At 38.2% G+C, this 24,889-nt stretch overlaps 1 protein-coding gene and 1 pseudogene across 4 annotated transcripts in view; one reads left to right on the plus strand and one right to left on the minus strand.

The window, feature by feature from the left end:
- The window catches only part of ZC3H12B (zinc finger CCCH-type containing 12B), a 479,271-nt gene that overhangs the window by 376,888 nt on the left and 77,494 nt on the right, over window positions 1–24,889 (plus strand). For all 4 annotated transcript variants that reach the window (XM_064367730.1, XM_064367731.1, XM_064367732.1 and 1 more), the window contains 2 exons: window positions 227–351; window positions 3,036–3,205. The gene's annotated coding sequence lies outside the window, so the exon portion shown is untranslated. The remainder of the gene's footprint in view (window positions 1–226; window positions 352–3,035; window positions 3,206–24,889) is intronic.
- On the minus strand, window positions 6,823–11,710 carry LOC105722957 (DNA repair protein RAD51 homolog 2-like; annotated as a pseudogene).

Below are 24,889 nucleotides of genomic sequence, written 5' to 3' on the forward strand. Positions count from 1 at the left end.
TGTTGTGTTTGTATATGTATTTGTTCTTTGTTATTGCTATGCCATGTTTATTTTAATTTGCTTCCCTCTCTGTCTAGTCAATCGTGAGGATTAATTTCTGAAAAGCTAGCAAAGACTAATATTCTTTTTCAATCCTCTTCACTATGTCTGTCTTCTATAACGATTTAACTCTGAGGGGGTTATGTAATTAACAGTCACCAATTCTGCTTTTTTACCCCTTTACAAGGAAATAGACTAAATATCCAACTTGCAAGATACCACTGCTTCTTTTAAGAATGATGGGTTTCCCAGGTGATACATGAAAGAAGAGATAATGACCACCTATCTCCTTCATCCTGGTCACACAGGAAGGTAGGTGAGTAGCAGCTTATCTAGGATACATATTTACATTTGCAGTTATGTGTCTGACATTATCTGCTGCTTCAAAACATAGCTTCTTATTCTGTTTGTCTATGCAATGATAGTCAACTCACAAAAATAGCTGCCATTCAGTGATGAGTACAGATGAAAAACTCGAAAGGTGAGGAAAATGCTTTCTTCCTTGAGGACCTTATAAGCTATTTAGCAGATATTTATTAAGCATCTACTATAAGTAAGGCTTAGCACAGGGCCTCAGAGATGAATAACACTCACCCTATCCTCATGAAGCTCAGTATAGCAGAATGAAAGCTAGTTAGAACCTTCTTAGTGTCTTCCTTGACTCTGGAGTCAACTTGTGACCCTCTTCTTGGCTACACACAAAGATAGTATTATTGCATCTATAAATCATTAAAACTGTAAAATCAGAAGGGGACATCTCAGGAGCAGATGTAGGTACACAAGACTGACTCCTTCATCATGATAGTTGTGGCAAAAAGGAGCTGCAAATAACATGTCTGGTAGTATGGCCAGCTCAAATCTCAGTGCCTCATGGGAATAGATTTCCCCACAGCTTGGTAATACCAAGTTGGGCAGTAACCCTAAGATACCTACAATATGAATTCCAGAAAAGTACCTCACTCTTGAGCATGTCACACATCTAACAGAGAGTTGTGAGTATATTTGCATAAAGTCGCATACCTTTTTGGAAATTTGCTTATGTCTAAATGAACTGTGGAATATACTTTCTAATAATTTCAGATTCAATAAGATTTCTAGTTTCTTCTAGATTTTTAACTGATTTTTTTTTACCTCTCCAGTAACCTTGACTCAGATGTTTTATTCACACAGTAATCAAAATTTCCAAGGCATTCTTAATTTCAAACATTCTTTTTCATTATCTTTCCAAATCTTCAAAATATCCAAAAATGTCTAATTTTTTTCTTTTGTTTTACCTATTTTTTTCCTTGACACATCCTCAGGAGGTCCTGATGACATGTGCTCTGAAATTCTAATTTTTTGATGTCTAAGTCGCACTTTCTAGAGTGCACCTGGCACCAAGAAACAACACAAAACCCTCAAGTGTCAAAACTTATGGCTTGATTTGGAGTTTGGAAAATACAGTCACTATACTACTAAAAGTAATATTTAAGGAATGGAAAAATTCCCAAAGCTGGGGAGTGGGAAGAATAAGAAGACCCTTCATAGAAGCCTTTGTTAGGCCACACTTAGCTTTTGGACCATAGTTTAATAATCTGATTTCTAGATGGGAAACATTTTTTGAACCACCTAAAGTTATAAAATATCAACTGGTTATTAGTGTAATGATTAACATTTTAATGTTAATGTTCTCAAAATGACTTCTTCTTTTATTTTGGAGTCAGGTAGAAAGAGATGGCTGTTCTTCTTCAAGTGTTTTTTTCTTTGTATGTTTCTGTCAACTTTGTAAACTGCACATACGACTTTTTATTTAGTCAGATAAGAAAAGTCTCCTCAGGGTGAAAATCTGATGTATTTCAAGTGGTTAGGAATTCATGTTTATTCTAAATTGTGGTCTTCTGAGATTTAATCTTATTTTGTTTTGCATAAAAGATCAACAAGAGGAAGTAGTCATACCTAATCTGTGAATTGTGGACAGGGTCTATATAAAAACATTTTGATATTTAATACAATTTAGATAATAGTTATTAAATTCACTGTTCATCCATGGTTCCCTTTTTTAAAAAAATTGTTTTATTTATAATTTATGTAAATATAATTCAAAATTATACATGTAGTTCAGCTATTATTCTTTTAGACTGAATCTTACAGTCACAAAATAAGTTTTTATAGGCCTGCAGAATATTCTTAGGGTCAATACGTATAAAAGACTAAAAAAGCTGGGTGTGGCAGCTTACGCCTATAAACCCAGCACTTTGGGAGGCTGAGGCAAGCAGATCATGAGGTTAGGAGATCGAGACCATCCTGGCCATGGTGAAACCCTGTCTCTACTAAAATACAAAAATTAGCCAGGCATCGGGATGCACGCCTGTCATCCCAGCTACTCAGGAGGCTGAGGCAGGAGAATCACTTGAACCCGGGAGGTGGAGGTTGTAGTGAGTCGTGATCGTGCCCCTGCACTCCAGTCTAAGTAACAAAGTGAGACTCCGTCTCAAAAGAAAAAAAAGAAAAAAAAGTCTAAAAAAGTGCTACATCAGGCAGGAGCGGTGGCTCACACCTGTAATCCTAGCACTTTCGGAGGCTGAGGCAGGCGGATATTGAGGTCAAGTGATCTAGACCATCCTCACCAACAATATGAAACTCCATCTCTACTAAAAATACAAAAATTAGCTGGGCATGGTGGTGTGTGCCTGTAGTCCCAGCTACTCGGGAGGCTGAGGCAGGAGAATCGTTTGAACCCAGGATGCAGAGGTTGCAGTGAACTGAAATGGTGCCACTTCACTCCAGCCTGGCAACTGAGAGAGACTTCACCTCAAAAAAAAAAAAAAAGTGCTACATCTGGGATTAATATAATTATTGAATAATTAGCACAATTATCTCAGCCTTTGAGATCCAAATATCTTTCTGTCCTAATTATAATACTGAACTTTAAATGGGTAAAATGTGTTTCAGTGGTCGATTTATCAAGTTCTCATCAGAGGTTTGCCATTCTTCTAATTAAATCTATTTTACCCAAGGCTATGGACTCCTTTTGACATTTCTGCCTCAGCAACAGAGGATAAAAGCCAAGCTGTGATGGATAAGTCGCAAAAGTAAGAAATACAGACGTGAACTACAGGCCTCTAAAGAAGAACTGAGCGTGCTGAGGATCTATGCCAGACATTGGACATTTTTTAGGTGTTAGGAGGTGAGTATTTTTGTGGTTGTTTTTGTCATTGTTTTGTGTTTGAAAGGATAAACACAAAGATAAAATTTACCTTTTTGTGTTTGAAAAAGTAAATAGTAAGATGATCTGTGTAATATGAAAGGTTGAGGCATCAAAGCAGTGGTGAAAATCTGAAAAAGGCAACTAATTAAATTATCTTATTAGGTTGAAAATATGTAGGCTTTTGGAGTTAACAGGAAATCATCATAGGAGTAGGTGAGAGGAAAGAGATTATTATTTATTGAACTTTACAAATCAAGTACCAAGAGCTTTACATGTGTTACCACATTTAATCCTCATAGCAATCCTATGATGTAGATATTACCATCGCTATTTTGCAAATAAAAAAACTATCTTAAGCAGGTTATTTAACCTGCCTAAGATCATGTAGCTATAAATTTTAGGGTTGTGTTTTATATCCAGATCTCTCTGACTTCTAACACTGTGCTTAGAAAGAACTAAATATCTAAGAATAAATAACGATTATACCATTTCATGCTTTTCTTATGAAGAATTCTACCTGTACTTTGTTATGCCTCTACTTCATTTAGTTTTTGGAGTAAAGTTTGTCACGGGGTATATTCAAAAAATACTTCACAACCACACTATATGCAGTTGTTTTTTTTTTTTTTTTTAATAGCATTAGAGAAAGAAGCAACCATTCTCAGGAATAAAGCATTTGTGGTTTTTTTTTTCTTTTTCCTTCTGCATTTTCCCATGAATTATTAATACGTAAATACATAAATGAGAACCAACATTTCCAGAATAAGTGTATCCTTTGTAAGTGAAGAAACGAAGCCTTCCAACTTTTGAGATCTGTTTGTTTAGCTAAATCAGCAAAGCAAGGTTAATTCTGATTGCTTTTAGACTTATGTTGCATACTTTTGGACGCTTGATTAGTCTAAGGAATTGAAGCCTCTTCTTTTTTTTTTAAATTGAAAGAACATTGTTTTATTGGCATAAGTCAATGGAGTATAGAGAACATATCTTGGGAGGGTAAAATATTACATAAGAAATTCAGTTGCTTTTCGTATCTAAAATTAACTCAAGTTTTTTCCTTTGCCCTGCTCTAGTCATTTTAAAAACAAAATATTCTTATAAACATGATACCATCATATATACTAAAATGAAAACTGATAAATGCTTATAAATATATAGATGAACTTTAAATTCTTTAAACTAAAATAAATGGTTTCCCCCAACTCATTCCCTGGAGAAAAAGAAAAAGAAAAAAAAAAAAGCTTTGTTTTCTAGAATGTGGCAGAAACTATTCTTCAGCTAACCCAACAGTCAGCCCCAAGCTCTTGGTTTGCCAGTTCAATTACAGATGCTCAAAGGAGCTAAATACTAGGTTTCTGAGCCTCTATTCCAACTATGGGTGATCTAACAGCAGAGAACTGAAAGGGAGAAAAAACATTTTTTCCTCAACCCTCAAAAGTATGTACTTAACACAGACTTCTATAAGAGAAGGCAGATTAACAAGAGAAAAACAGATAGGTTTATTGATGTGTGCAGTGTATATCACACAGGAAAAGCTCTCAGTGAAAAGTAACTCAAGGCAGTGGTTTACGAGTCTGGCTTATACAGCATACCAACAACGAACAATAAATTTTGAGAAGTGACAAGGCAAAGGAAAGCAGTCCCAGACTTCAAGAGGTGGGAAACCGTGGAAAGGTAAATATATGGAAGACTCTAATGGAGTAGTCAGCTTGCAGATTCCTCTGGTGCCGTCTCTGAGATGATAAAGGGTTTTTTTCCAGTAAAGGAGAATTTACATCCTGTATGTGGGGGAAAAAGGGAGGAGGGAGGACAGCAAGACCTTTTTTCTCTGTAAACCTGTGTCCTGCTTTTAGGCAGAGAGATCTACTAGCATCTTAACTGTCTTCAGCTCAAGAATCCTTCATATTTTGGGGAGGCACATTCTGGCTTCATACAGTACTAAACTTTATAAACCTTCACAGAATACTATAATTGCCTGCCTACTTGCATGTACCCTTTATTACAGTGTAAGCTCCCTTAAGTTAAGGGCAGTTTACTCTCTAAGTCTCTGAACAAACTATCAAACACTTTGAGAATAATCAAACACATGCATCAGTTTAATTTGGTTTAGAGAGACATCTCCCCTGGAGTTTCCACTTTCCTGCTCCAATCTGTACTAGTCATCTCTAGGCCTGCTACTCAGCTGTCATCCTGGACTTTTGATCACCATCATCCGGCAAATTTCACCTCTCTCTCCAGTGTTACATTCCCCATTTTCCTAGATTTCATGCCTTCTTTCACATACTTCAATAGCTTCCTATGTGAAGATACGTAGGAGATAAATTTTTTAGTATCTTGCATGTTAAAAAAAATATTTTTAGGATATCCTCATAATTGATTGACTATTTGGTTGGAATTAGAAATCTAGGTTTGTCATAATTTTCTCAGAACTTTGAAGGTATTGCTTCCTTGTCTACTAGCTTCCAATGTTACTTTTAAGTTAAGACGGATACTCCACTAATTCCTATTCCTTTCCTTGTGACTTGTTTTTACTCTCTGGCACTCTGAAGTGTCCTCACAATAGGTCATTTATCCCCCTCATTAATGGTGCTGAGCACTTTCAATTTAGAAACAAATGTCGTTCAGTTCTGGAAATTTTTCTTACATTGTTTCACTGATAATTATTTCCCTTCCATTTTCTTTGGTCTGTCTCTCTGAAAGTCTTTTTAGAAAGGAGGTGGGCCTCCTGACTAGATTTTCTATTGTTTTTAATATTTCTGTAATATTTTTACATCTCTTTGGCTTTTATATTCTGGGAGATTTCTTCAACCTTATCTTCCCATCCATCATTTTAAAATTTTCTTCTATCATATTATGTGAGCTCTTTTTCCCTAAATATCTCCCTTTTGCAATCTCTTATTCTTGTTTCATATAGCAATATATTGTCTGATCTCACAGAGATAATTATGTCTGATACTGTGTTTAGTGATTTACATTCACCAGATTTAATCATCACAACCATCCTATGTGTAGATGTCATTATCCCTGCAAGAATGCCTAACAGACATCTCAAACTCAATATGTATAGGACTGAACTCCTGATCTTCCCCCTAAAATCTGCTCTGTCCACAGTGTTCCTCTTGTCAGTTGATAACAGTCTCATCCATTCAGTTCCTGAGCCAAAAACATAGGCTCCTTTTTGTGTCACACAACATATTCAAATCATCAGGAAATCCTGTTGTCTCAATCTCAAAAATATATACAAAATTCAATCATTCCTCACCATTTTCATTGATACTACTCTTTATCATCACCTTTTATATAGTTTGAATATTCTCCCACCCAAATCTCCTGTTGAATATTAATCCCCAATGTGGGAAATGGGACCTGGGGCAAGGTGTTTGAGTCACAGGGGCAGATCCCTCATGGCTTGGTGCTGTGTTCATGCTAGTGAGTGAGTTCTCAAGAGATCTGGTGGTTCAAAAATGTTGGGGACTTCACCTTCTACTCTTTCTCTTGCTCTTGCCATGTGATGGGCCTGCTCCTGCTTCCCTGTCTACTTAAGTAAAAGCTCCCCTGAGGCCTCCGCAGAAGTTGAGCAGATGCTGACACCATGCTTCCTATATAGCTGGGATTGAAAACTCCTCAGCCAAATACTTCAAGGAAGATGCTTCTCTTGCCAAGAATTTATTTTTTTTTCTTTGAGATTGCCTGGAAGTTGTGTATCAAACTCCTTATTGACCACAGAAGCAAGAGAGTCAATAATCACAAGTTTAATTCCTTTTGAGATAATTTCTTCTTCCAAAGATTCAATCCTTTATAAAACTTCATCACAGGTGAGCTCCCGATAAAGATGAACTATACTACTTGTCAAAAGTAATTTTTCTTCAGTGTTAAAATATCTGGGAAAATGGGATTCTGCTATCTCAACCAGTCTTTCAGCACTAAATGCTGACTCTGTGTCAATGTACACCACAGCTCCTTCTAATCCTCCCATATTGGTGGGTAACGTAGCTAAAATGCTCATCATTATACAAAACTGAGTTTTTCCACAACCTGGTGGACCTGTAATCTCTGTGAGGGATCCACAAGCCACACCACCATGCAGGGCTTCATCCAAAGCAGAAAGGGTAGTAGATAAGAATGCTGGTGAGAAATCAGCAGACCTCTGTGCTTTTATCCCGTAAGCCGGGTCTGCAGCATCCAAATTTTAAGTTTCCCCACTCATTACACAGTTTCCTCTTGGAAAGCCAAGCCTCTTCTTATAATTTAGGAGTATTTAGGTAGTTAGCCAAGCATGGTGGCTTTCTGAGCATGGTGGCTCATGTCTGCAATCTCAGCATTTTGGGAGGCCAAAGCGAGAGGATCACTTGAGCTCAGAGTTTGAGACCAGCCTGGGCAACATAGTGAGACCTCATTGGTATAAAAGAAAAAGAAGAGGAAGAAGAAATATTTAGATAGTTTCAAAGAAAGGTTGAGATATAAATCTATTTTTGTTTAGTTACAGTCTTTAGAACTTCTTCCAAATGGTATTTCTTAACTCTTAGTCACATCTTTAGTAATAGTTTTCAGAATTCATTAAGTATGGCAAAATCATAGGCCATTACGGTACAGTGGAAAGATCCCTTCATTTGAGGTCAGAGAATCTAGGTTATAATCTCAGCTCTCTTGTTTTCTGTGTAAAGTTTAGCTATTAATTTACTCTCTCAGAGCCTCAGTTTTCTCATCTGCAATATGAAAATAATCCTTACCTCATATACTTGTTGGGAAAATAACTTGAAATTTCAAAAAAGTACTATGTCAACAATAAGATTTCATCATAATGTGAGGATAAAGGGAATAAAGTAAACACTAAAGGAATATTTACCATATGCTAGTCATTAACTTATCTTCTATTTGTTGCTCCTAGCAAGACCAATATCTGTATATGCCTAAGGAAAAATAGCATGACCACCAGCCTTGGGTCACGTTTTCTTATTGTGCTATCTATTGCTTCCGTAGCCATGCAATAGTTTGCAACCTAGTGACAGGAAGGTAAAATGTGTGGAAGGATTGCCTTGTAGGTCATTCTCTTTGTGAAAAGCGATCCCTCACCAAGGAGAAGTCTACTTAACAGTTCATATTAAAATCTTGGTTCAAAGCAGTGAATGAAAAGTTGCAGATGAGTTTTATAGTTTTATAACAAAGCCCAACAGAACCATTTAGGTAAGACATTGTAGTAGAATAGGAAAGGCCCTGAAGGGGAAGAAAGGGAACCAGAGTTCTAACCCTGATTTTGCCACTGCCTAATTGTATAACCTAAAAAAAGTTTCTTTTTCCTCTTGACCTCAAAGCCCTCTTTTATACAGTAATGTGAGATGTACTGGATTATCTCTAAGGCCTATTTGAACATTGATATTCTAATATCCCATTCTTAATTTTAATAGAAAGATTTAAATTATATATACAAGTTTTAGGATGCTATTTTATACCTCAAAAGGAAAAAGAAAAAAATGTACAAATTATATCTGTGTTGTGAATTATAATAATCATTCACTTACATTAATAGCTTTATTGGGGTAGAATCATCATAATCATTTACATTCTCAAAGTATTTTAAAGATCCAGCATCTCATTTGACTCTCATAATAATGACAATATTTTGGCCAGGTGTGGTGGCTCATGCCTGTAATCCCAGCACTTTGGGAGGCTGAGCTGGGTGGATCACGAGGGCAAGAGATCGAGACCATCCTGGCCAACATGGTGAATCCCTGTATCTAATAAAAACACAAAAAAATTAGCTGGACGTGGTGGTGTGCACCTGTAATCCCAGCTACCTGGGACGCTAAGGCAGGAGAATTGCTTGAACCCAGGATACGGAGGTTGCAGTGAGCCAAGATCCCACCACTGCACTCCAGCCTGGTGAAAGAGCCAAAAAATGAAATAAAATAAAATAAATTTTAAAAAGACAATATTTTGCTATTTATCTTTACATAGTAAATTAAGTAATTGAGTCTCAAGGATGTTTAAGGTTTACACAAAGTCACATAGCCGATACATGATGGATTCAGAAATCCAGCTGTAGTCTATTTCTAAGCCCAGTTTTTTTCCCACTACCTCAAGCTGATGATTTTATCCAGACTTAGAATAATTACAACTCATCTGGAAAAGAAATTAAAAAGGGAAAAGTCACTGTGTTTTATATATGTTAAAAGTATGAACAGGTAAGAATACTTAAGAATAAGGACAATGCTTTATACTCTTTTAAAAAATTCTTCGGACTTGAGACTGAAGCTCTGAACAAGATGAAAGCAAATATACAAACAAAATATAAATATATCTTTCAGAGCGCTAGATTTTATGAAAGATTAAAGGAACAGTATTTGTAAAGCACTTTAATATCATTTGAATAAAGTGGCTATTTAAATATAATATTTAGAGCTATAACCCTCAGGCATACAACAGAAAAAGAAAGAATAAAGAATGGGATATAAGAAGATGTTAATTTTTCTAGGGATTGTCTATCACAGTCCTTGTGTTAGCATAGACTTTTTAGAGACTGCTGAAGAAGTATACCTCACACTTCTTCCACTAACCTCCAACCAAAAGTAATTGAAAACTTTAAGGAGTTTAAAGTGAGTTAGTTATCTCTGCCAATGAGGGTAGTGACTGCTTGCTATTGGTGTCATAGCAACAACAAAAGCCACCAATGGAGAGTTTGTGTTTAAAATTGTTATTAATAATTATTTCAGAAAATGTGTAGTCTCTGGAGAAACCTATTCATTTAAATCAAAGAAACGACATTTCTCTTTTTAACAAATAAATGATTTGTAAAATAAAAGCCATTAACTTGCTTATTAGCATGCTGAAGTTTTAATTAGATCCAGCAAAAGTATTAAGAGATTTGAGTATATTAGATTCAAAGGCTCTGGAAGGTGAGCTTAGATGAATAGACTATATGTAGAATCCTAGTACTCCAAAAGTATGCATTCCAAATCTTCCCATTCCAAGTAAATGTAGGTATCAAATATTATGAATCCAACTCTATTGGGAAAGCAACAGAGGTTTAACATATGTGCACTGACGTCATAGGGCTTTCAGCCTGATTGCAGACATATTTTAAGAAATGAAGGAAGGGAAGAAGATAGGAAAGGAGAGAGGAAGGGGGAAGGAAGAAAGGAAAGGAGGGAGGGAGGAGAACTTTATATCAATTTTCTTATTTGATAAACCAAATGAGATTGTTAGGTAAGGATTCTTATCCTCATTTCACAGGTAAGGAAACTGAGGTTTGTAGAACCAGATAACCTGTATAAAATCACACAATAAATATGGATCAAAGTCAGTCAAAATTCAAATTCATTAATTGTGAAATTTATGCTTGTCTTTTTACATTACTAAATCACAATAAAACAGGAAAAGATTGAAAAAGAAAAAATATCACTTTAGCGGCAGAATACATAAAACTGAATTTAATTACAATAGGAATTCAGAGAAGGGTGAACTGAATTCAAGCTGGATGTTAATCAGTCCATGTTTTTCTTGTGAAGAATATAGTTCCTATGATGGGCCTTGTAGATTGTCTAAATAGAGAAAAAGAAGAAAAGAATAATGTCTCTGAGTCTGTTTCTTCATCTATACAACAGGAATTATGCCATTCACTTTGTAGTACCATTGTTAGGACTGAAAGAGATAGCATATGTAAAACCATTTTGTAAATTACAAAGCATTAATTGATTAGGGATGGAGTAAAATGGCCAAATAGAAAGCTCTACTGAGCAACCCTCCCACAGGAACACCAAATTTAATAACTATCTAAACAAAAATAGCACCTTCATAAGAAGAAAACATCAGGTGAGCATTCATAGTCCTTGGTTTTAAATTCCTATCACTGAAATAGACACTGTATTAGTCCCTACTCATACTGCTATAAAGAACTGCTGGAGACTGGATAATTTAGAAAGAAAAGAGGTTTAATTGACTCATAGTTCTGCAGAGCTGGGGGGGGCCACAGGAAACTTACAATCATGATGGAAGCAATCACGTCCTTTTTTCACATGGAAGCAGCAAGGAGAAGTGCCCAGCAAAAGCAGAAAAAGCCCCTTATAAAACCATCAGATTTCATGAAAACTCCTTCACTATCATAAGAAAAGCATGAGGGTAAGTGCCCCCATGATCCAATTACCTCCTTCCCATAACACATGCGGTTTATGGGAATTACAGTTCAAGATATTTGAGTGAAGACACAGCCAAATCATATCAGGCACTAGTGGGTAAGAAAGACAGTCTTGAATCTCTAATGTCACCCTCTCTCCACTATCCTCTAGCAGTAGACGTGGTGTAAGAAAAGAATCTGTGCTCTTGGGAAAGGGAGGGCACAACATGTGTGAAACCTTGCATTGAACTCAAGTTCCACAGTGAAACTTGAGTTTTGCTGCCCTGTCACAGCAAAAGGCAAAACAAGACAGAACTCAGCTGATGCCCACCGGAGGAAGCATTCAGACCAGCCCTAGCCACAGGGGACTTACCCATTCCCAGCAGTTGGAATTTGGGTTCACTGCAAACTAAAGTGCTTTGGGGTTCTAAATAAACTTTAAAGGCAGTGCAGGTCACAGGGACCACAACTCCTAGCTGAGTCCTAGTGCTATGCTGGGCAAAGAGCCAGTGCACATCTATGCTGGGCAAAGAGCCAGTGCACATCGACCTACTGACACACCAGCCATAGTGGCTAAGGGAGTGTTTGCCACATCACCTCCAACCCTTGGCAGCACAGCTCATGGTACCAAAAGAGACACCTTCCTTCCACTCGTGGAGATGAGAGGGAAGAGTAAAAAGGAATTTTTCTTGCACCTTGAATACCAGCTCAGCCAAGGTATGATGGAGCGCTGATCAAAGTTTTGAGTCTCCCATTGTAGGCCTTAGTTCCTGGATGACATTTATAGACACACACTGAGCCAGGAGGGAACCCACTACCTTGAAGGAAAGAACCCAGTCCAGGCAGGACCCATCACCTGCTGCTTAAAGATACATTGGCCCCTGAATAACCCACAGCAATACCCAGGTAGTATTCCATAGGCCTTGGTTGAGACTGAGACATGCTGGCTTCAGGTGAGATCCAGCACATTTCCAGCTGTAGTAGCTACAGTAAGAGACCCCTTCTACTTGAGAAAAGCAGAGGAAAAAGTAAAGGGGACTTTCTTGTACCTTAAGTACTAGCTTGGCCACGGGAGAGTAGAGTACCAAGTGGGCTCTTGGGGTCTCTGATTCCAGACCTCAGCTCTTAGACAGAATTTCTGTACATGCCTTGGGCCAAAAGGGAGCCCACTTCCCTAAAGGGTGAGTCTCAGGCCTGCCAGCATTCACTGCATGCTAAAGATCCATTGGGCATTAAGTGAACATCAGTGGTAGCTTGAAAATATTTCCAGTGAGCCTGTGGTGGTGGTGGTTACATGCTGAGGCTCTGCTTCCTGTGGAGAGTGTACAGACAGCATCTCATTGTTTGAGCACCAACTCAGCCACAGTACAATAGCACAAGTAGATTTCTAAGGTTTTTGACTCCAGTCTTTGGTGCGTGAACAGAATTTCTGTACCTGCCCTGGGGAAAAGTTACTGCCCTGAAGGGGAAGATGCAACCCTGGCTGGCTTCATGACCTGCTGATTGTAGTGCCCTAGGGCCTTGGGTGAAAATAGGTGGTAGTCAGACAGTGGTTACAATGGCTCTTGGGTGAAACCCAGTGTTGTGCTGGCCTCAGCTGTGACCCAGCACATAACCAGTGGTGGCACTCACAGGGTGGCTTAATTCACCCCACACCTAGTTTCAGGCAGCTCAGCAAAGAGAGATTTTCTGTTGGTTTGGGAAAAGTAAGGGGAGAAAACAAGTGTTTCTGCCTTAATACAGAGAATTCTTCCAGATTTTATCCAAGACCACCAAAGTGGTACCTCTATGAGTTTGCAAGAACCACAGTATCACTGGGCTTGTGTTGCCCTCTAATGCAGACACAGGTAAGTCACAATACCCAAGTCCTTTCATATACCCAGAAAGGTTTCTCAAGATGAATTGAGTACAAACAAACCCAGATTGTGAAGACTACAATAAATACATAACTTTTCAATGCCCAGACACCAAAGAATATCTGAAAGCATCAAGACCATATAGTAAAACATGACTTCACCAAACTAAAAAAGGCACCAGGAGCCAATCCCAGAGAAACAGAGATATGTGACCTTTCAGATAGAGAATTTAAGATAGCTGTTTTGAGGAAACGGAGAAGTTCAAGATATCACAGAAAAGGAATTCAAAATTCTGTCAGATAAATTTAATTAAAAGACTGAAATAATTAAAAAGAATTGGCCGGGCGTGGTGGCTCATGCTTGTAATCCCAGCACTTTGGAGGCCAAGGTGGGTGGATCATCTGAGGTCAGGAGTTTCAGATCAGCCTGACCAATATGGTGAAACCTGTCTCTACTAAAAATACAAAAATTAGCCAGGCGTGGTGGTGTGCACCTGTAGTCCCAGCTACTTTGGAGGCTGAGACAGAGAATTGCTTGAACCTGGGAGGCAGAGGTTGCAGTGAGCTGAGATCACATCACTGCACTCCAACCTGGGAAACAGAACGAAGACTCAATCTCAAAAAAAAAAAAAAAAAAAAAAAAAAATTAAGTAGAAATTCTGGAGCTGAAAAATGCAATTGGCATACTGAAGAATGCATCAAAGTCTTTTAATAGCAGAATTGATCAAGCAGAAGAAAAAATTAGTGGGCGAGAAGGCAGGCTATTTGAAAATGCACAGTCAGAAGAGACAAAAAGGAAGGAAAAACAATGAAGCACACTTAGAATAGCTAGAAAACGGCCTCAAAAGAGCAAATCTAAGAGTTATTGTCCTTAAAGAAGAGGTAGAGAAAGAGATAAGAGTAGAGAGATTATTCAAGAGAATAATAACACAGAACTTACCAAGTCTGGAGAAAAATACTAATATCTAAATACGAGAATAGAATCCCAAGCAGATTTAACTCAAAGAAGACTACCCCAAAGCACTTAATCAAACTCCTAAAGGTCAATTCTAAAGGAAGAATTCTAAAAGCATCAAGAGAAAAGAAACAAATAATATACAGTGGAGCTTCAGTAAATCTGGCCCCAGACTTTTCAGTGGACACCTTACAAGCAACAAAAGAGTGACATGACATGTGTAAAGGGCTTTGGGGAAAAAACTGTTACCAAATCAAAAATATTCTTCAAAAATGATGAGAAAATAAAGATTTTCCCAGACAAAAGCTGAGGAATTTTATCAACACCAGACTTAACACTATGTAAAATGCTAAAGGAAATACTTCAGTCAGAATTAAAGGATGTTAATGGGCAATGAGAAATCATCTGAACTGACAACACTCACTGGTAATAAGAAGCACACAGGAAAATTGAAAATATTGTAACACTATAACTGTGGCATGTAAACTACCCCTGTCTTAAATAGAAAGACTAAAAGATGAACCAATCAAAAATAACTACAACTTTTCTTTTTTTATATAAATTTATTTATTATACTTTAAGGTCTGGGGTACATGTGCAGATCATGCACATGTACCTTTTGTACCTTAACGAACATGATTAAGAAAGTGAAAAGGCAACCCATAGAATGAGAGAAACCATTTGCAAATTATATGTCTCATAAGAGACTAGTATCCAGAATATATTTTTAAATGTTTAAAACTCAATGACAAAGGACAGTCTGATTTAAAAGAAAAAAAAATGGGCAAAGGATTTGAGATAGATATGGCAAACAAGCACATGAAAAGATGCTCAACATCTTTAGTCATTAGGAATTTATTTTAAATGTAACATTAAATTCAGTTTTGCGAGTATTTTGTTGAGGATTTTTGCATCAATATTCATCAGAGATATTGGATTGTAGTTTAGTTTTTTTCATGTGTCTATCTGATTTTGGTTTCAGAGTAATGCTGACCTCATATAAGGAATTTAGAAGTATTCTCTCCTCTTCTATTTTTTGCAATAGTTTTAGTAGGATTGGTATCAGTTCTTTAAATGTTTGTAGAAATCAGCAGTGAAGCTATTGGGTCCCTGATTTTTCTTTACTGAGAGACTTTTTAATGTGGCTTTGATCTTATTGCTTGTGATTGGCCTGTTCAGGTTTTGGATTTCTTTCTAGTTCAGTCTTGATAGGTTGTATGAATCTAGAAATTTGTCTATTTCTTCTAGATTTTCCAACTTATTGGCATATAGATGCTCATTGTAGCCACTAATGATCTTTGAATTTCCGCAGTATTAGTTGTAATGTCTCCTTTTTCATTTCTAATGTTTTTATTTGAATCTTTTCTCTTATTTGTTACTAAGTTTGGCTAAAGGTTTGTCAATTTTGTTTTACTTTTCAAAAAACCAACTTTTTGTTTCATTGATCTTTTGTATTGTTTTCCTCATTTTAAATTTATTTATTTAGTCCTAATCTTTATTAGATTTTCTTTTGCATAGACTTTTAGAAAGAAATCAATAGCATTTACATATTTGCACATTAAACAAAGAAACTTTATTCATTATTGTGAGAGAATCCAGAGAGCAATGGTGGTGGAGCCTTTCCTTCCTTCCTTTCTTCCTTTCCTTTCTTCCTTCCTTCCTTCTTGTCTTTTCTTTTTTTTTCCATTTTTTTAAATTAATTTATTTTTTTTTATTGCATTTTAGGTTTTGGGGTACATGTGAAGAACATGCAAGATTGTTGCATAGGTGCATACGTGGCAGTGTGATTTGCTGCCTTCCTCCCCTTCACCTATATGTGGCATTTCTCCCCATGCTATCCCTGCCCAACTCCCCACTCCCCTGCTGTCCCCCCTCCCCCCCAACAGACCCCCGTGTATAGTGCTCCCCTCCCTGTGTCCATGTGTTCTCCTTGTTCAACACCCGTCTATGAGTGAGAACATGCGGTGTTTGATTTTGTGTTCTTGTGTCAGTTTGCTGAGAATGATGGTTTCCAGGTTCATCCATGTCCCTACAAAGGACGCGAACTCATCGTTTTTGATGGCTGCATAATATTCCATGGTGTATATGTGCCACATTTTCTCTGTCCAGTCTATCATCGATGGGCATTTGGGTTGATTCCAGGTCTCTGCTATTGTAAACTTTGCTGAAATGAACATTCGTGTGCATGTGTCCTTATAGTAGAACGATTTATAATCCTTTGGATATATACCCAGTAATGGGATTGCTGGGTCAAATGGAATTTCTATTTCTAGGTCCTTGAGGAATTGCCACACTGTCTTCCACAATGGTTGCACTAATTTACACTCCCACCAACAGTGTAAAAGTGTTCCTATTTCTCCACATCCTCTCCACCATCTGTTGTCTCCAGATTTTTTAATGATCGCCATTCTAACTGGCGTGAGATGGTATCTCAATGTAGTTTTGATTTGCATTTCTCTAATGACCCGTGATGATGAGCATTTTTTTCATATGTTTGTTGGCCTAATGTATGTCTTCTTTTGTAAAGTATCTGTTCATATCCTTCGCCCATTTTTCAATGGGCTTCATTTTTTTTTCTTGTAAATCTGTTTTAGTTCATTGTAAATTCTGGATATCAGCCCTTTGTCAGATGAGTAAGCTGCAAAAATATTTTCCCATTCTGTTGGTTGCCGATTCACTCTGATGAGTGTTTCTTTTGCCGTGCAGAAGCTGTGGAGTTTGATTAGGTCCCATTTGTCTATTTTGGCTTTTGTTGCCAATGCTTTTGGCGTTTTGGTCATGAAGTCCTTGCCTACACCTATGACCTGAATGGTTTTGACTAGGTTTTCCTCTAGGGTTTTTATGGTGTTAGGTCTTACGTTTAAGTCTTTAATCCATCTGGAGTTAATTTTAGTGTAACGTGTCAGGAAGGCGTCCAGTTTCTGCTTCTGCATATGGCTACCCAGTTTTCCCAACACTACTTATTAAACAGGGAATCGTTTCCCCATTGCTTGTTTTTGTCAGGTTTGTCAAAGATTGGATGGTTGTAGATATGCTGTGTTGCCTCCGAGGCTTCTGTTCTGTTCCATTGGTCTATATCTCTGTTTTGGTACCAGTACCATGCTGTTTTGATTACTGTAGACTTGTAGTGTAGTTTGATGTCCAGTAGTGTGATGCCTCCCGCTTTGTTCTTTTTGCTTAGAATTGACTTGGCTATGCGGGCTCTCTTTTGGTTCCACATGAAGTTTAAGGTGTTTTTTTCCAGTTCTGTGAAGAAGGTCATCGGTAGCTTGATGGGGATAGCGTTGAATCTGTAAATTACATTGGGCAGTATGGCCATTTTCATGATGCTGATTCTTCCTAACCATGAGCATGGAATGTTTCTCCATCTGTTTGTGTCCTCTCTTATTTCATTGAGCAGTGGTTTGTAGTTCTCCTTGAAGAGATCCTTTACGTTACTTGTTAGTTGTATTCCTAGGTATTTTATTTTCTTTGTAGCAATTGTGAATGGCAGTCGTTTTTGATTTGGCTCTCTTTAAGTCTGTTATTGGTGTATAGGAATGTTTATGATTTTTGCACATTGATTTTGTATCCTGTGACTTTGCTGAAGTTGCTTATCAGTTTCAGGAGATTTTGGGCTGAGACGACGCAGTCTTCTAGATGTACAATCATGTTGTCTGAAAATAGAGACAATTTGAATTCCTCCTTTCCTAATTGAATACCCTTTATTTCTTTTTCTTGCCTGATTGCTCTGGCTAGAACTTCCAATACTATATTGAATAGGAGTGGTGAGAGAGGGCATCCTTGTCTAGTGCCAGATTTCAAAGGGAATGCTTCCAGTTTTTGCCCATTCATTATGATGTTGGCTGTTGGTTTGTCGTAAATAGCTTTTATTATTTTGAGATACGTTCCATCAATACCTACTTTATTGAGGGTTTTTAGCATAAAGGGCTATTGAGTTTTGTCGAAGGCCTTCTCTGCATCAATTGAGATAATCATGTGGTTTTTGTCTTTGGTTCTGTTTATGTGGTGAATTACATTTAAAGACTTGCGTATGTTGAACCAGCCTTGCATACCCGGGATGAGTCCTACTTGATCATGGTGGATAAGCTTTTGGATGTGCTGTTGTAATCTGCTTGCCAGTATTTTATTGAAGATTTTTGCATCTATGTTCATCATGGATATTGGCCTGTAGTTTTCTTTTCTTGCTGAGTCTCTGCCAGGTTTTGGTATCAGCATCACATTGGTCTCATAAAATGATTTGGGAAGGGTTCCCTCTTTTTGTATTATTTGGAATAGTTTCAGAAGGAATGGTACCAGTTCCTCTTTGTATGTCTGGTAGAATTCAGCTGTAAACCTATCTGGACTTGGGCTTTTTTTGGGTGGTAGGCTCTTACTTGCTGCCTCGACTTCAGACCTTGTTATTGTTCTATTCAGGGTTTCGACTTCTTCCTGATTTAGGCTTGGGAGGAGGCAACTGTCCAGGAATTTATCCATTTCTTCGAAGTTTTTTAGTTTATGTGCATAGAGTTGTATGAATAATCTCTGATGATGGTTTGAATTTCTGTGGAATCTGTTGTGATATCCCCTTTATTATTTTTTATTGCATCTATTTGGTTATTCTCTCTTTTCTTTTTTATTAATCTGGTTAGTGGTCTGTCTATTTTGTTTATCTTTTCAAAAAACCAGCTCCTGGATTTATTCATTTTTTGAAGGGTTTTTCGTGTCTCTCTCTCCTTCAGTTCTGCTCTGATCTTAGTTATTTCCTGTCTTCTGCTAGGTTTTGAGTTTTTTTGATCTTGCTTCTCTAGTTCTTTCAATTTTGACAGTAAGGTGTCAATTTTAGATCTCTCCTTGCTTCTCATGTGGGCACTTATTGCTGTATATTTTCCTCTAGAGACTGCTTTAAATGTGTCCCAGAGATTCTGGTATGTGGTGTCTTCATTCTCGTTGGTTTCGAAGAACATCTTTATTTCTGCCTTCATTTCATTGTTTATCCAGTCAACATTCAAGAGAAAGTTGTTCAGTTTCCAAGAAGCTGTGCGGTTCTGGGTTGGTTTCAAAATTCTGAGTTCTACCTTGATTGCACTGTGGTCTGAGAGACTGTTATGATTTCCGTTCTTTTGCATTTGCTGAGGAGTGATTTACTTCCAATTATGTGGTCAATTTTAGAGTAGGTGTGATGTGGTGCCGAGAAGAATGTATATTCTGTGGATTTGGGGTGGAGCATTCTATAAATGTCTATTAGGTTTGCTTGGTCCAGGTCTGAGTTCAAGTCCTAGATATCCTTGTTAATTTTCTGTCTCATTGTTCTGTCTAATATTGACAATGGTGTGTTAAAGTCTCCCACTATTATTGTGTGGGAGTCTAAGTCTCTTTGTAAGTCATTAAGAGCTTGCCTTATGTATCTGGGTGCTCCTGTATTAGGTGCATATATATTTAGGATCGTTAGCTCTTCTTGTTGCATTAATCCTTTTACCATTAAGTAATGTCCTTCTTTGTCTCTTTTGATCTTTGTTGCTTTAAAGCCTATTTTATCAGAGATGAGAATTGCAACTCCTGCTTTTTTTTGCTCTCCATTTGCTTGGCAAATCTTCTTCCATCCCTTTATTTTGAGCCTTTGTGTATCCTTGCATGTGAGATGGGTTTCCTGGGTATAGCACACTGATGGGTTTTGGCTTTTTATCCAATTTGCCAGTCTGTGTCTTTTGATTGGGGCATTTAGCCCATTTACATTTAGGGTTAATATTGTTATGTGTGAATTTGATCCTGCCATTTTGATGCTAGCCGGCCGTTTTGCCTGTTGATTGATGCAAATTTTTTATTGTGTTGATGCTCTTTAACATTTGATATGTTTTTGGAGTGGCTGGTACTGGTTGTTCTTTTCTATGTGTAGTGCCTCTGTCAGGAGCTCTTGTAAAGCACGTCTGGTGGTGATGAAATCTCTGTGTACTTGCTTGTTCTCAAAGGATTTTATTTTTCTTTCACTTATGAAGCTTAGTTTGGCTGGATATGAAATTCTGGGTTGAAAGTTCTTTTCTTTAAGGTTGTTCAGTATTGGCCCCCACTCTCTTCTGGCTTGTAGGGTTTCTGCTGAGAGATCTGCTGTGAGTCTGATGGGTTTCCCTTTCTGGGTAACCCGACCTTTCTCTCTGGCTGCCGTTAGCATTTTCTCCTTCATTTCAACCCTGGTGAATCTGACGATTACGTGCCTTGGGGTTCCTCTTCTTGAGGAATAACTTTGTGGTGTTCTCTGTATTTCCTGGACTTGAATATTGGCCTGCCTTGCTAGGTTGGGGAAGTTTTCCTGGATAATATCCGGAAGAGTATTTTCCAGCTTGGATTCATTCTCTTCATCACATTAAGGTACGCCTATCAAACGTAGATTAGGTCTTTTCACATAGTCCCATATTTCTTGTTGACTTTGTTCATTCCTTTTTACCCTTTTTTCTCTAATCTTGCCTTCTCGTTTTATTTCATTGAGTTGATCTTCGACCTCTGATATCCTTTCTTCTGCTTGTTCAATTTGGCTGTTGAAACTTGTGCATGCTTTGTGAAGTTCTCATGTTGTGTTTTTCAGCTCCATCAATTCACTTATATTCCTCTCTAAGTTGTCCATTCTCGTTAGCATTTCGTCAAATCTTTTTTCAATGTTCTTAGTTTCTTTGCGTTGGGTTAGAAGATTTTCTTTTAGCTCACAGAAGTTTCTTATTACCCACTTTCTGAAGGCTGATTCTCTCATTTCATCACACTCATTCTCCATCCAGTCTTGTTCCCTTGCTGGTGAGGAGTTGTGATCCCTTGTAGGAGGAGAAGTGTTCTGGTTTCGGGTGTTTTCATCCTTTTTGCACTCGTTTCTTCCCATCTTTGTGGATTTATCCACCTGTCGATTTTGTAGTTGTTGACTTTCTGATTGGGTCTCTGAGTGAACGTCCTGTTTGTTGATGATGAAGTTATTTCTGTTTCTTAGTTTTCCTTTTAACTGTCTGGCCTCTCTGCTGTAGGACTGCTGAGGTCCACTCCAGGCCCTGCTTGCCTGGGGATCACTTGCATCAGCTGCCAAACAGTAAAGATTGCTACCAGTTTCTTCTTCTGTTTTGTCCCAGAATGATACCTGCCAAATATCAGTCTGAGCTCTCATTTATGAAGTGACTCTTTGGGTATACAGGGGTCAAGGAGCTGCTTGAGGAAACAGTCTTTCCTTTATAATAGCTCAAATGCTGAGCTGTGAGGTCTGTTGTTCATTCAGAGCTGCTGGGCAGGTAAGTTTAAGTCTGCAGCAGTAGAACTCATAAATCCCTTTTTTTCCCCAGGTGTTCTGTCTCAGGGAGTTAGGGCTTTATGAGTTTCCACTGTGGTGCTGCCTTTTTTTTTTTTTTTTCTTCAGGGCTGCCCTGCCCACAAGGAGGCAGCCTAGTCAGTCTCAGCCTGCAGAGGCTTCGCTGAGCTGCTGTGGGCTCCGCCCAGCTGCCATGTGAACTTCCCTGCTGTCTTGTTTATATGGGTGTAGTTAGAATTGCCTCGGCAATGGTGGCCCGCCTCTGTAATGACGGACTCTCTCTGTAATGGCGGTTGCCTCGGCAAAGGCAGGCTGCCTCAGTTATGGCGGACTACCTCCATAGTGGTGGAGTTCCTCGGTAATGGCGGACGCCCATCCCCCACAGAGCTGGACCTTCCTGGGTTCAGCTGTGCTTGCTGTGAAACTCTCAACCCAGAGCGTTTCCAATTGCTGTTTTTTTTGTTTTTGTTTTTGTTTTTGTTTTTGTGGGGGTGGGACCAGTCAGGCCTGATCACCTGGCTCCCTGCCTCAGAGCCTTCTGTTTTTTAGTTGAACGGTTGGCTCTCTCCCAGGTATCCTGGTCGCCTGTTGAATAGGCGCCAGGATCTGTGTGATTTCCCGTGCAGCGACCCACTGCGCCGGCTGAAACCGTGGCTCTGAGATTCTTGGTACTTCTTTGCCCAGGGATCTCCTGGCCTGTCTCCCTGTTTCAGCTGCCCTTGCTTGCTAAGTGGGGACACAGTCCCGTTTACTCTGCACTAGGAACCGCTGCACCGGGTTGCAGGCAAAACAGCCACGCTGGCCAAAACAGCCGCCCTGGCGACCCATGGGGCTCCTCCGCCTGGGAATCTCCTGGTCTGTGGGCAATAAAAATCCGTCTGGAAATGCGGCGTCCACTCACCCTCTGCACTTTCACTGGGAGCTGTGATCCTGAACTGCTCCTAACCGGCCATCTTGGATCTTTCCCCCTTCTTTTCTTTTCTTTTCAGTGGAGCCTCACTCTGTTGCTAGGCTGGAATGCAGTCTTTATTAGATTTTTTTGAGATGGAGTCTCCCTCTGTTGCTCAGGCCAGAGTGCAGTGCTGCCATCTTGGCTCACTGCAGCCTGTGTCTCCCGGGATTGAGCAATTCTCTTGCCTCAGCCTCATGAGTAGTTGGGATTACAGGTGCCTGCCACCATGCCTGGCTAATTTTTGTATTTTTAGTAGAGACAGGGTTTCACCATGTTAGCCAGGCTGGTCTCAAAGACCTGACCTCAAGTGATCTGCCCTCCTTGGCCTCCCAAACTGCTGGGATTACAGATGTGAGACACCACACCCAACCTATTAGTTCTTTTCTCCTACTAATTTTAGGTTTGGTTTGCTTTTGCTCTTCTAGTTCTTTAAGATGTATTGGTAGATTGTTTATTTGAAGTTATTTCTTTTTTTTGATGTAGGGAATTAAAGCTATACAATTCCCTCTTAGTACTGCTTTTGCTGTATCCCATATGTTTTGGTATGTTGTATTTCCATTGTCTTTTGTTTCAAGAACTTTACAAAAATGGTTTCATTTATCCACTTGTTGTTCAGGAGCATATTGTTTAACTTCCATGTGTTGGTATAGTTTCCCAAATTTATCTTGTTATTAATTTCTAATTGTATTCTGTATATTGTTATCAGAGAAGATTCTTGATGTTATCTCAACTTTGTTGAATGTTTTCAGGCTTTTTTTGACCTATCATATGGTCTATTGTTAAGAATAATCCATGACCCCCAGTAATAAGGTGTGAGGGAACTCAAGTTCAGACTGCCAGGCTAGGCAATTCCCCTCTGGCTAATGCTGTTTTAAATGCATCCAACATTGGCTGGGCATGCATCAGGTGAGTTTGGTCTGGATTTCCTCTGCTGTAAAAGGATAGCACTGAGATTAATGCCTCACAATTGCCATATGCTGAAGAAAAGAATGTGTATTCTGCTGCTATTGGATGAAATGCTCTATAAATATCTATTAGATTCATTTGGTCTATACTGCAAATTAGGTCTGATGTTTCTTTGTTGATTTTCTTTCTTGAAGAACGGTCCAATGCTGAAAGTATAGTGCTGAAGTCTCCAGATATTATTGTATTGGGACCTATCTCTCCCTTTAGCTCTAATAATATTTTCTTTATTTATCTGGATGCTCCAGTGTTGGGTGTATATATATTTAAAATTGATATATCCTCTTACTGAATTTACCCCTTTATCATTATATAGTAACTTTCTTTGTCTCTTCTTACAGTTTTTGTCCTGAAATCTATTTTGTTTGATATAAGTATGCTACTCCTGATCCTTTTTTATTTCCATTGGTGTGGAATGTCTTTTCCATCACTTTTTATTTAATCTATTTGTGTCTTTATAGGTGAAGTGTGTTTCTAGTAGGCAACAGATTAATGAATCTTGATTTTAATACACTCAGCCACTCTATGTCTTTTGATTGTAGACTTTATTTACAGTTAATGTTATTATTGATAAGTAAAGACTTACTCCTGCCATTTTGTTCTTTCTTTTCTGGTTGTTTTCTGATGTTATTTCTATTTTCTTCCTTTTTCTTCCTTTGGTGAAAGTGATTTTCCCTGGTGATATAATTTATCTTGCTTTTTGTTTTTCTGTTTCCATCGCATTTTTTTGTTTGTTTGTTTCAGGTTACCATGAAGCTTGCCCATGCTATCTTATAACCTGATAACTACTTAATTCTATTTTTATAAACAAATAAGAAACAAAAAGAAAACTAATATAAATTGTGTGCCATAGCTTTATTTTCAAGCTTTTTAACTTTTTTTTCCTATTTAGATCTTATTGTACTGTCTATGTCTTAAGAAATGGTTGCAGTTATTAATTTTGTTTGGTTCATCATTTATTCTAGTTAGCATTTTAGTTGATTACATATCACAGTTGCAGTATTATAACACCACAGTATTCTGTGTTTTTTCTGTGCGCTTACTATTACCCATGAGTTTTGTGCCTTCAGATGATTTCTTACTGCTCACTGCTGTTCTTTTCTTTCTATTTTTTTTATTATACTTTAAGTTCTGGGGTACATGTGCAGATTGTGCAGGTTTGTTATATAGGTATACATGTGCCACGGTGGTGGTTTGTTGCATCCATTGCCCTGTCATCTTCATTAAGTATTTCTCCTAATGCTATCCCTCCCCAGTCATCCCACCCCCTGCTATTCCTTCCCTAGCCCCCAACTCCCCAGGCCCCAGTGTGTGATGTTCCCTTCCCTGTGTCCATATGTTCTCATTGTCCAACATCCACTTATGAGTGAGAACATGTGGTGTTTGGTTTTCTGTTCTTGTGTCAGTTTGCTAAGAATGATGGTTTCCAGTTTCGTCCATATCCCTGCAAAGGTACTGTCCTTTTCTTTCTGATTGATGTACTCCCTTAAACATTTCCCATAGGACAGGTCTCATATAAATAAAATTCCTCAGCTTTTGTTAGTCTAATGGAAGTCTTTATTTCTCCTTCATG

This window comes from Aotus nancymaae, unplaced genomic scaffold, assembly GCF_030222135.1.
Source record: "Aotus nancymaae isolate 86718 unplaced genomic scaffold, 86718_ANA_hifiasm-v0.15.2.pri h1tg000073l, whole genome shotgun sequence".
Lineage (NCBI taxonomy): Eukaryota > Metazoa > Chordata > Mammalia > Primates > Aotidae > Aotus > Aotus nancymaae.